Raw genomic sequence first — 8,829 nt, 5'->3', positions numbered from 1 at the left:
GGCTGCCTCACTGGTGTCCATTTTGTTCCAGTTTCATGGCATTGAAGTTGTTGTTCATAGATTCATGGTTTCATGGCGACTATGGCAGAAGAGGAGGCCATTCGGCCCACTGTGCGTGTGCCGACTCTTCAAAAGGGCTGTCGAATTTGTCCAATTTCCCCCTCTGCTCTTTCCCCACATGCTTTATGGAGGCTTTATCATAGTAGTTGTATAATCGAAATACATGTGTACGTATAGATGCAAATTGATGTTGTAATAGTTGCTGTAATATAGAAATAAAAGTTGTTGTTGTCGATAAAGATTGTCTCTCAATCTTTTACTCTTTAGATTCTTCTCCTTTATAAACTGGGCTTTGTTTCTGTGTCAATGAATGTTGCTGAGAGATTGTCCCTGTAACTGAGTGAGGGATCATGCTGTTTATTAGGTTTCTAAAAAAACTTTTTTGCTTTCGCTGTTTTAAACGTCATGAATTTGTTGGAACTCTTTGGCTAATTGGAAAAATCAACAAACTGTAAGTTGCCCACAAACTGCAGGCTTTTTGTCCACTGCTAATTAAAGTAAGAGAAAAGAGCAAAGGCAAAGTTCGTTCACCTTTGCAAACTACAACAAAACGGGTGAAGCAGCAAAAAATGCCCGGGCTTTTTTCGGCTGCTCCAGGAACAGAAGATCAAATGAGCACAGGGGTAATTTGGACCCTGCAGCAAACACTAACCAGGACAGACAGACAGACCAGCACCTTTCAGGGGACGGTTGGGGGATGGTGAGTGAGTGAGTGAGGGAATGAGTGGTAAAGCAGGAGAGAACACGCAGCAAACTTGTATTAGAGAGAGAGAGAAGCAACTTGTGCTCTTCACTCTGCCCTGAGTGTCTTTCTCTCTCTCTCTCTCTCTCTCCCAGCTTTTCTCTCTTTTCTTTAGATTCTCTGCTTTGTAACTGGGGATTTTGTTTGTCAGTGGTGTTTGCTGAGAGATTGCCTGCTTGTGTAATGGGATGAGTGAATGACTGAGTGTGAATATGTGTGAGTGAGTGAGTGTGGGGGAGCTCTGGGCTCTTGCTGTGCCTTTTTAATCACTTGCTTTGTTTACAATCAATAACTTTTCACAATCTCTCTCTCCAGAGGAATTTGTTTGTGGAAATGCTGTAACATAAAGATGTGGAATGAGAATGTTTTGGAGGAGGAGTATTCCTTGTACAAGAACCCTATCACCGTTATCGCTGATGTTTCTAAAGGTTCAATCCTTGGCTCCCTCCTCTTCCTCATCCACATGCTGCCCCTTGGTGACACAGTCCGCAGACATGGACCAGCTTTCAGATGGGCGCTGTCCAAACCACCGCCTCGCTTGACCCTTCCAATCTCTGTGTGTTGTCAGACCCACATTCTGTTTTAGATGAGCCACAATTCCCTCCAGTTAAAAATTGCGCAGTCATGACCTTTGCCCCCAAAATCTCCACATCCTGGCCACAGAATCCATCCCCACCGCTGTTTTTTTGATTGGTGAGTTGCTCACCAATCACCAAAGCCCTTTCTGACCTGCACTTGATCCCAGTATCCTTAGCCTGTAGTTTATTTTTATTCTTTCTTACACTTCAATCAATCAGGGCCTCACCCCTCCCTATCTCTGTAACCTCCTCCATTCTGACACCCCCTCCCAAACACTTTGCTCCTCCACCTGTGGTCGCTTGTGTATCCGTAGTCCATTTGCCCTACTTTTGACAGCCGTGCCTTCAGCCATATCCACGTTCCAGAAAGCACAACCTGAGCCCCTCCATCTCCCTCTCCCACTTTGAGGTTTCAGACGTGGCTCAATGATAGCAGTCTCGCCTCTGAGTGAGAAGGTTGTGAATTCAAGTCTAACTCCAGAGACTGAACACATAATCCGGGCAGATAACACAGTGCAATTCTGAGGGAGCTCTGTACTGTCGGAGGGTCAGTACTGAGGGAGTGCTGCACTGTCGGAGGGGCAGTACTGATGGAGTGCTGGACTGAGGGAACACAGTACCGATGGAGGATCAGTAATGAGGGAGCGCAGTACTGTCGGAGGCTCAGTACTGAGTGAGTGTTGCACTGTTGCAGGGTCAGTACAAAGGGAGGGCTGCATTGTCGGAGGGGCTGTATGGACGGAGTGCTGCACTGTCAGAGTGGCAGTACTGCAGGAGTGCGACACTGTCATAGGGTCAGTAGTGAGGGAGTGCTGCACTGCCGCAGGGGCAGTACTTAGGCAACGCTGCACTGTCAGAGGGTCAGTGCTGAGGGAGCACTGCACTGTCCGAGGATCAGTACGCAAGGATCGCTGAACTGTCGAAGGGGCAGGATTGAGGATGTGCTGCACTGTCGGACGGACAGTGCTGAGGGAGTGCTGCACTGTCGGTGGGGCAGTACTGAGGCAAAGCAGCACTGTCAGATGGTCAGTACTGAGGGAGCGCTGCACTGTCGAAGGGACAGTATCGAGGAAGTGCTTCACTGCCGGAGGGTCAGTAGTGAAGGAACGCTGTACTGTCGAAGGGGTAACATTGAGGAAGTGCTGCACTGTTGTGGATGCCGCCTTGCAGACGAGACGTTAAACCGAAGCCCCATCTGCCTTCCCAGGTAGATGTAAAAGATCCCACGGCATTATTCGAGAAAGTGCAAGCGAGTTCTCCCCGGTGTCATGGGCAATATTTATCCCTCAACGAACATCACTAAGACCGACTTTCTGGTCATTCATCTCATTGCAGTATGTGGGGCCTTGCTGTGTACAAATTGGCTGCAGCATTTACTACATTACCACAGTGACTACACTTCAAAATCAGAGAATCATAGAATGGTTACAGCCCAGGAGGAGGCCATTCGGCCTATCGAGCACGTGCTGGCTTTATGTAAGAGCAATCCAGTTAGTCCCAATCCCCCGCTCTACCCCGTAGCCCTGCAAAATTTTTCACTTCAAGTATTTCTCCAATTCCTTTTTGAAGGCCACGATTGAATCTGCTTCCACCAACCTTTCAGGCAGCGCATTCCAGATTATAAAAAATTGCTGCGTAAAAAAAGTTTTTCCTCATGTCGCCGTTTGTTATTTTGCCAATCACTGAAATGATTTTGAACGCTTTTATCAAATCACCTCTTAACCTTCTCTGCTCTAAGGAGAACAATCTCAGCTACTCCAGACTCTCCACGCAACTGAAGCCCCTCATCCCTGGTACCATTGTAGTAAATCTTTTCTACACCCTCTCTATCTACTTCACATCCTTCCTAAAGTGTGGTGCCCAGAATTGGACACAATACTCCAGTTGTGGTCGAACCAGTGTTTTATAAAGGTTCCACATAACTTCCTTGCTTTTGTACTCCATGTCTGTATTTGTAAAGCCCTTGACGCCACATGCTTTTTTAACCGATTTCTCAAACTATCCTGCCACCTTCAAAGATTGGTGCACATATACCCCCAGGTCTCAGTGTTCCTGCATCCCCTTTAGAATTGTACCATTTAGTTTGTATTGCTTTTCCTCTTTCTTCCTGCCACAATCGATCACTTCACACTTCTCTGCGTTAAATGTCATCTGCCACGTGTCCGCCCATTCCACCAGCCTGTCTATGTCTTCTTGAAATCTATCACTGTCCTCATCACTGATCACTACATTTCCTATTTTTGAGCCATCTGCAAATTTTGAAATTGTGCACTGTACACCAATTCTAATTCATTAATCTATACCAAGAAAAACAGTGGTCCCAGCACCGACCCCCGGGGAACACTTCCTCCAGTCAGAAAAACAGCCGCTCACTATTACTCTCTGTTTACTGTCACTTAGCCAATTTTAAATCGATGCTCCCACTGCACCTTTAATTCCATGGGCTTCAATTCTGCTGACTAGCCGATTATGTGGAACATGATAAAGCAACTTTTAAAAGTATATATACACATCAACTGCATTGCCCTCATCAACCCTCTGTTATCTCATCAAAAAACTCAATCAAGTTAGTTAAACACGATTTGCCTTTACAAATTCATGCTGGCTTTCCTTCATTAATCAACACTTGTCCAAGTGTCTGTTAATGTTTTCCCGGATTATCGTTTCTAAAAGCTTCCCCAACACCGAGGTTAAACTGACTGGCCAGTAGTTGCCGGGTTTATCCTTACAACCTTCTTTGAACAAGGGTATAACATTTGCAATTCTCCGGCCCTCGGGCACCACCCCCATATCTAAGGATGATTGGAAGATTATGGCCAGAACCTCTGAAATTTCCACCCTTACTTCCCTCAGCAATCTTGGATGCATCCCAGCCGGACCGGGTGACTTATTTATTTAAATACAGCCAGCCTTTCCAGTAGTTCCTCTATCAATTTTTAGCCTATCCAGTATCTCAACTACCTCTTTTTTTCTGTGACTTGGCAGCATCTTCTTCCTTGGTAGCGACAGATGCAAATAACTCATTTAATACCTCAGCTAGGATGCGGGGACATAGCCTAACAATGAGAGCCAGGGCTTGCAGGATTGAAGTTAGGAAATGCTTCTACGCACAAATGGTGGGTTAAGTTTGGAACGCTCTTCTGCAAATGGCAGTTGATGTTAGCTCAATCGAGAATTCTAAATCTGAGATTGATGGATTTCTGTCAACCAAGGGTACTAAGGGATGTGGGGCTAAGGCGGATATATGGAGTTAGGTCACAGGTCCACCCTGATCTGATCGAATGGTGGAAAAGGCTCGAGGGGCAAAATGCCACCGCCACTTGCTGCCTCCTGATATGTGCCAGCTTCTCCTGCAAGAAAGCGCCATGTTTGTCTGGGTGATGTTCCTATCATGTTTGAATAGCTGCCAGTGTGTGTGGCCTGTGAGTTGTGGGTGGGCGGCTTGCAACGGTGGTAGTGGGTAAGGGTGAGAAGGTTGAGTACTGATGGAAATAGTTTGTTGGTATGTGGGTGATGGGGTGTGTCGTGCGTGGAGCAATGGGTGCAGCTATATGTTTAGTTGGTAGGAGACGCCACTTGACAGTTGACCTCACTCATCTTGACCACTCATGTCAAAGCATTTAACTTCTTCCTGTACTGCATCCATGCTCATGATGCTGTGCGCCTGACATTGACCTCATCCTCTACTGCCTCCCACTACCTTTTGGATGTATGTCTGGAGGATATCTTGCCCTCCGCTGATATAGGATGTCCCTCCTTCAGTCCACCTCTTGCACCAAGGCCTCTGGTGAATCAGCAGAGAACCTTGGTGCACGGACTCTCAGACCGGCGGATTGGTGAGGTCTGGCCTGCAGATTTGGAGGATGTGGGATTTAGTGGTGCACAACCTTTATTCAACATTTTAAATTAACTCATCAGTATGTAAAAATAGGGATTGGACCTGCATCTGTGCTTTACATGTGCGATGTCTGATCTCTGTTCAGACTCTGTGCAGATATATTTGGCATAAGCTGCACAGAGAGACCTCTGGTGATCAGCAGCCTGAAGGAGGAAGAGGTCTCGGTGCTGTCTTCACAGACCGAAATACTGAGGATCAGCAAGTCCTTTCATGCTGGGCTGTATGACGCGAAGCCCAGAGACAACACGGCCTCCCAATCCTTCCTGTCCTCTCTCTCTTGGAGGAGAGCGAGCGGGAGAGCCTAGATTGGTCACTTACCTTGGACGAGCTGACAAAGGCCGTCTGGTCCTTCGAGAAGATTAGATCTCCCAGGAGCGATGGTTTACCGGTTGACTTGTACTCGGCTCTGTGGAACTGGATAGACTCACACCTACTGGAAGTGTACGGGGTATACTTCTGGCAGGCAGAATGTCAGAATCCACGAGGAAAGGCATCATCACCCTCATCTACAAGCGGAAGGGGGAGAGGAAATAAATCAGAAATTGGCGACCCATTTCCTTGCTAAATGCTGACTACAAGATTCTGTCGAAGGCCATCGCCAACAGACTCGAATCTGTTCTGGAGCGGGTGATCCACCCGGATCAGACCTGTAACTGTACCCGGCAGGAAGATCTCTGATAGCCTTGCGCTGCCCAGGATTACGATCGCCTACGTGCAGGACAGAGGGGTGAACACCTGCCTCTTCACCCTGGACCAGGAGAATGCCTTCGACAGAATATCCCACGCATACATGATTGACGTGCTATCCAAAATGTGGTTTGGTTCAGCGATTGGATCCGACTGCTCTACATGGACATCCATTGCGCAGTCCTAATCAATGGGCGGGAGTCGGAGAGTTTTCCGATCAGATCTGGAGTCAGACTGGGTTGTCCTCTCTCTGCGGTCTTGTTTATGTGTTGTGCCGAGCTATTTGCTGCGTCCATCAGAAAGGACACAGTAATTCGGTAGCGTGAAGATCCCGGGCAACGGAGGCTCTCAGGTTCAGGCCTCCCTGTAAATGGATGACGTCACTGTATTTTGCTCCGATCAGCAGTCGATCCACAGACTGATGGACATCTGCGATCGTTTCGAGCTGGCCTCGGGGTCCAGAGTGAACTGCAGTAAGAGTGAGGCCATGTTCTATGGCAGGTGGGAGACCCGATCCTTTGATCCCTTCACCGTCAGGTCCGACGACCTGATGGTGTTGGGGATCGGGTTCGGGGGCCCCAGGACTCCACCAATAAATGGGAAGAGCGCGTCGCCATGGCCAAACAGAAGCTTGGTATGGTGGGGGGACGATCCCTCTCCATAACCAACAGGAACCTGGTGATAAGGTGTGAGGTACTCGCGGTGTTGCTCTACGTGGCCCAGGTCTGGTCCATTCACCACAGCTCCGTCACCACAGACACCCGAGCTTTCTTCCACTTTTTCTGGATGTCCTAAGTCGAACGCGTCCACAGGGACACCATGTACAATACACTGAGAAAACTGGTTCTAGCCAACCGAGCAGACGCAGGAGGTCCCGTTCAGCTGGACTGTCCCCCCCACCCACCTGTCACAGGTGTAGAAGTTCCTGAGTTGGAACCACTTCGACCACAAGGCCGTCAGACAGTGGAACGTTCAGGGGGCTCTGCAGGAAAAGGAGAGGGTGGATCCGATCGACCAGTTCACCGACCAGATGGTTGATGCCATTTGGCAGAACGTCTCGTTGCCAGAACTGAGCAACGGGCACCAGGATGTGGCCTGGATGGTGGTGAGAAAGGCCCTCTCAGTGTGGTCCTTCCAACGCGCATGGAATCTCAGCATCACCTCGAGCTGCCTTCAAGGCTGCGGGAATGGGACCGTCGTCTGATTCCTGGTGGACTGGACCTTCATGCAGAATGTGTGGGGAGAGATGCGTTGGTATCTGTCCCAGTTCATCCCCAACACCTCAGTAACACAGGACGCTGTGCTCTATGGACTGTTCCCCAGGAGGCACACCGAGACAGATATCAACTGCTACTGGAAGACCATCAACTCGTTGAAGGAGGCCCTTTGGCCCGCCCGAAACCTGCTGGTCTTCCAGCTGAAGGAGCTGTCCACGACCGAGTGTTGCCGACTGGCACACTCCAAGGTCCAGGAGAACGTGCTGCGGGATACACTGAGGCGCGTTGCGGCCTACGCAAGGGCCCTATGGGGAAAGAGCACCGTGTAAAGCCATCCCACCTTTTATTATACGGAATGTATTATAAGATATGTCCTGTACTTTGTATACACTGTGTATTGTATTGAAATAACGGGATCATAGTGAGTGCGATCTGTTTTGTATTGTTTTGAATTGAAATTGCGATTCTTACCCTGAACTGCAGGTATCATTAAATATTATGAAATAAAGTATATTTTGAAAATAAAATTGCCGCTCAACCGCACTCCTTTGAGCAGCGAGAGACCTGTCCGAAAGTCTGACAGAATTCTTTTTTGCCTGAAAGTGAGTCCGGTTTGACGTGTTGTTGCACAAAGGCGCTCCCTGCTGGTGAGCAGAGGCAAATGCTCGAGCAAAACAGCCGTGTTCGGACAGACACAGAACGCGTTCAGGTTTGAGAAAGGACAAATGCCAACATTTGAAGCAGTAAGCAGTCTGTAAAGTTAAGAAAGCGGCCTTGAGCTCAATACCGCTTACTCCAAAAGCACGTTTATTATTTTGAGCCAGAATTAAACCAACGATTTAAGAGTGATTTTGCTTTCAAGTTTTAATCTCCACAAGTTATCCACACGACCAGCTGAGCTATCGAAGGGAAGCAGCAAATGTCCCTCTCTTTGGTGATTGTTCGCCGTGCGCCTTCTGACACTCCCGGACTCGTGGAGTCGCGTGGGCATGACCGAGACTGACTCGGTACCTGCTCATACCGCAGCGCTGTGAGCGTGTGAGCTCCGACTTACTCGACACACCTTTGGCCAGTCGAGCAATGGGGAAAGTGTCTGACCAAAATTCAGAAGATTGTTGGTTCGATTTCCACCTGGATGGAGAGTTTTTGCAAACTGCCGATTAGTTTATGATTTTACACCTTGCAAACTGTCCTACTTGATAGAGCTGCCTGGAGATTTATGCATCAAGTGCCTTCTTAGCGCAGCAGGCAGCGCGTCAGTCTCATAATCTGAAGGTCCTGAGTTCAATCCTCAGAGAAGGCATCGTTATGCTTTTTATTTCCATCTTTGCTCAAGACCAAAATCAATAATTTTTGCTTCCTGCAGCATATAAAAAGATTTGCTGCCCCTTGACCTCTCTGTACCGTAGCACGCAGTGAAGCTTAAGAAGTACATGGACCATGGGCTCGCTGAAAACTGACGCCACTTTTGTTTCTGGACAATTGACCCAAGTCAAAAGGTGAGTGGAGAATGCAACAATCGATCCTGCTATCTCTCACATGCTCAGCGAGCGCTCGACTTGAATCGTGGAAAGATTACAGCATGGAAGGAGGCCATTCGGCCCATCGAGACCACACCAGCTCTATGTAAGAGCAATCCATCGAGTC

At 48.3% G+C, this 8,829-nt stretch overlaps 1 non-coding gene across 1 annotated transcript; it reads left to right on the top strand.

Annotated features, from left to right (window-relative positions):
• Nucleotides 1-8,412: 8,412 nt before the first annotated feature.
• trnam-cau (transfer RNA methionine (anticodon CAU)) lies at nucleotides 8,413-8,485 on the top strand. The gene has a single exon. It is a non-coding gene; the product is annotated as a tRNA-Met (tRNA).
• The last annotated feature ends 344 nt before the right edge of the window (nucleotides 8,486-8,829 follow it).

This window comes from Heptranchias perlo, unplaced genomic scaffold (genome assembly GCF_035084215.1).
Source record: "Heptranchias perlo isolate sHepPer1 unplaced genomic scaffold, sHepPer1.hap1 HAP1_SCAFFOLD_55, whole genome shotgun sequence".
Taxonomy (NCBI): Eukaryota; Metazoa; Chordata; class Chondrichthyes; order Hexanchiformes; family Hexanchidae; genus Heptranchias; species Heptranchias perlo.
Note: the sequence above shows the minus strand (reverse complement) of the source record. Positions and strands in the feature narration are given on the sequence as shown.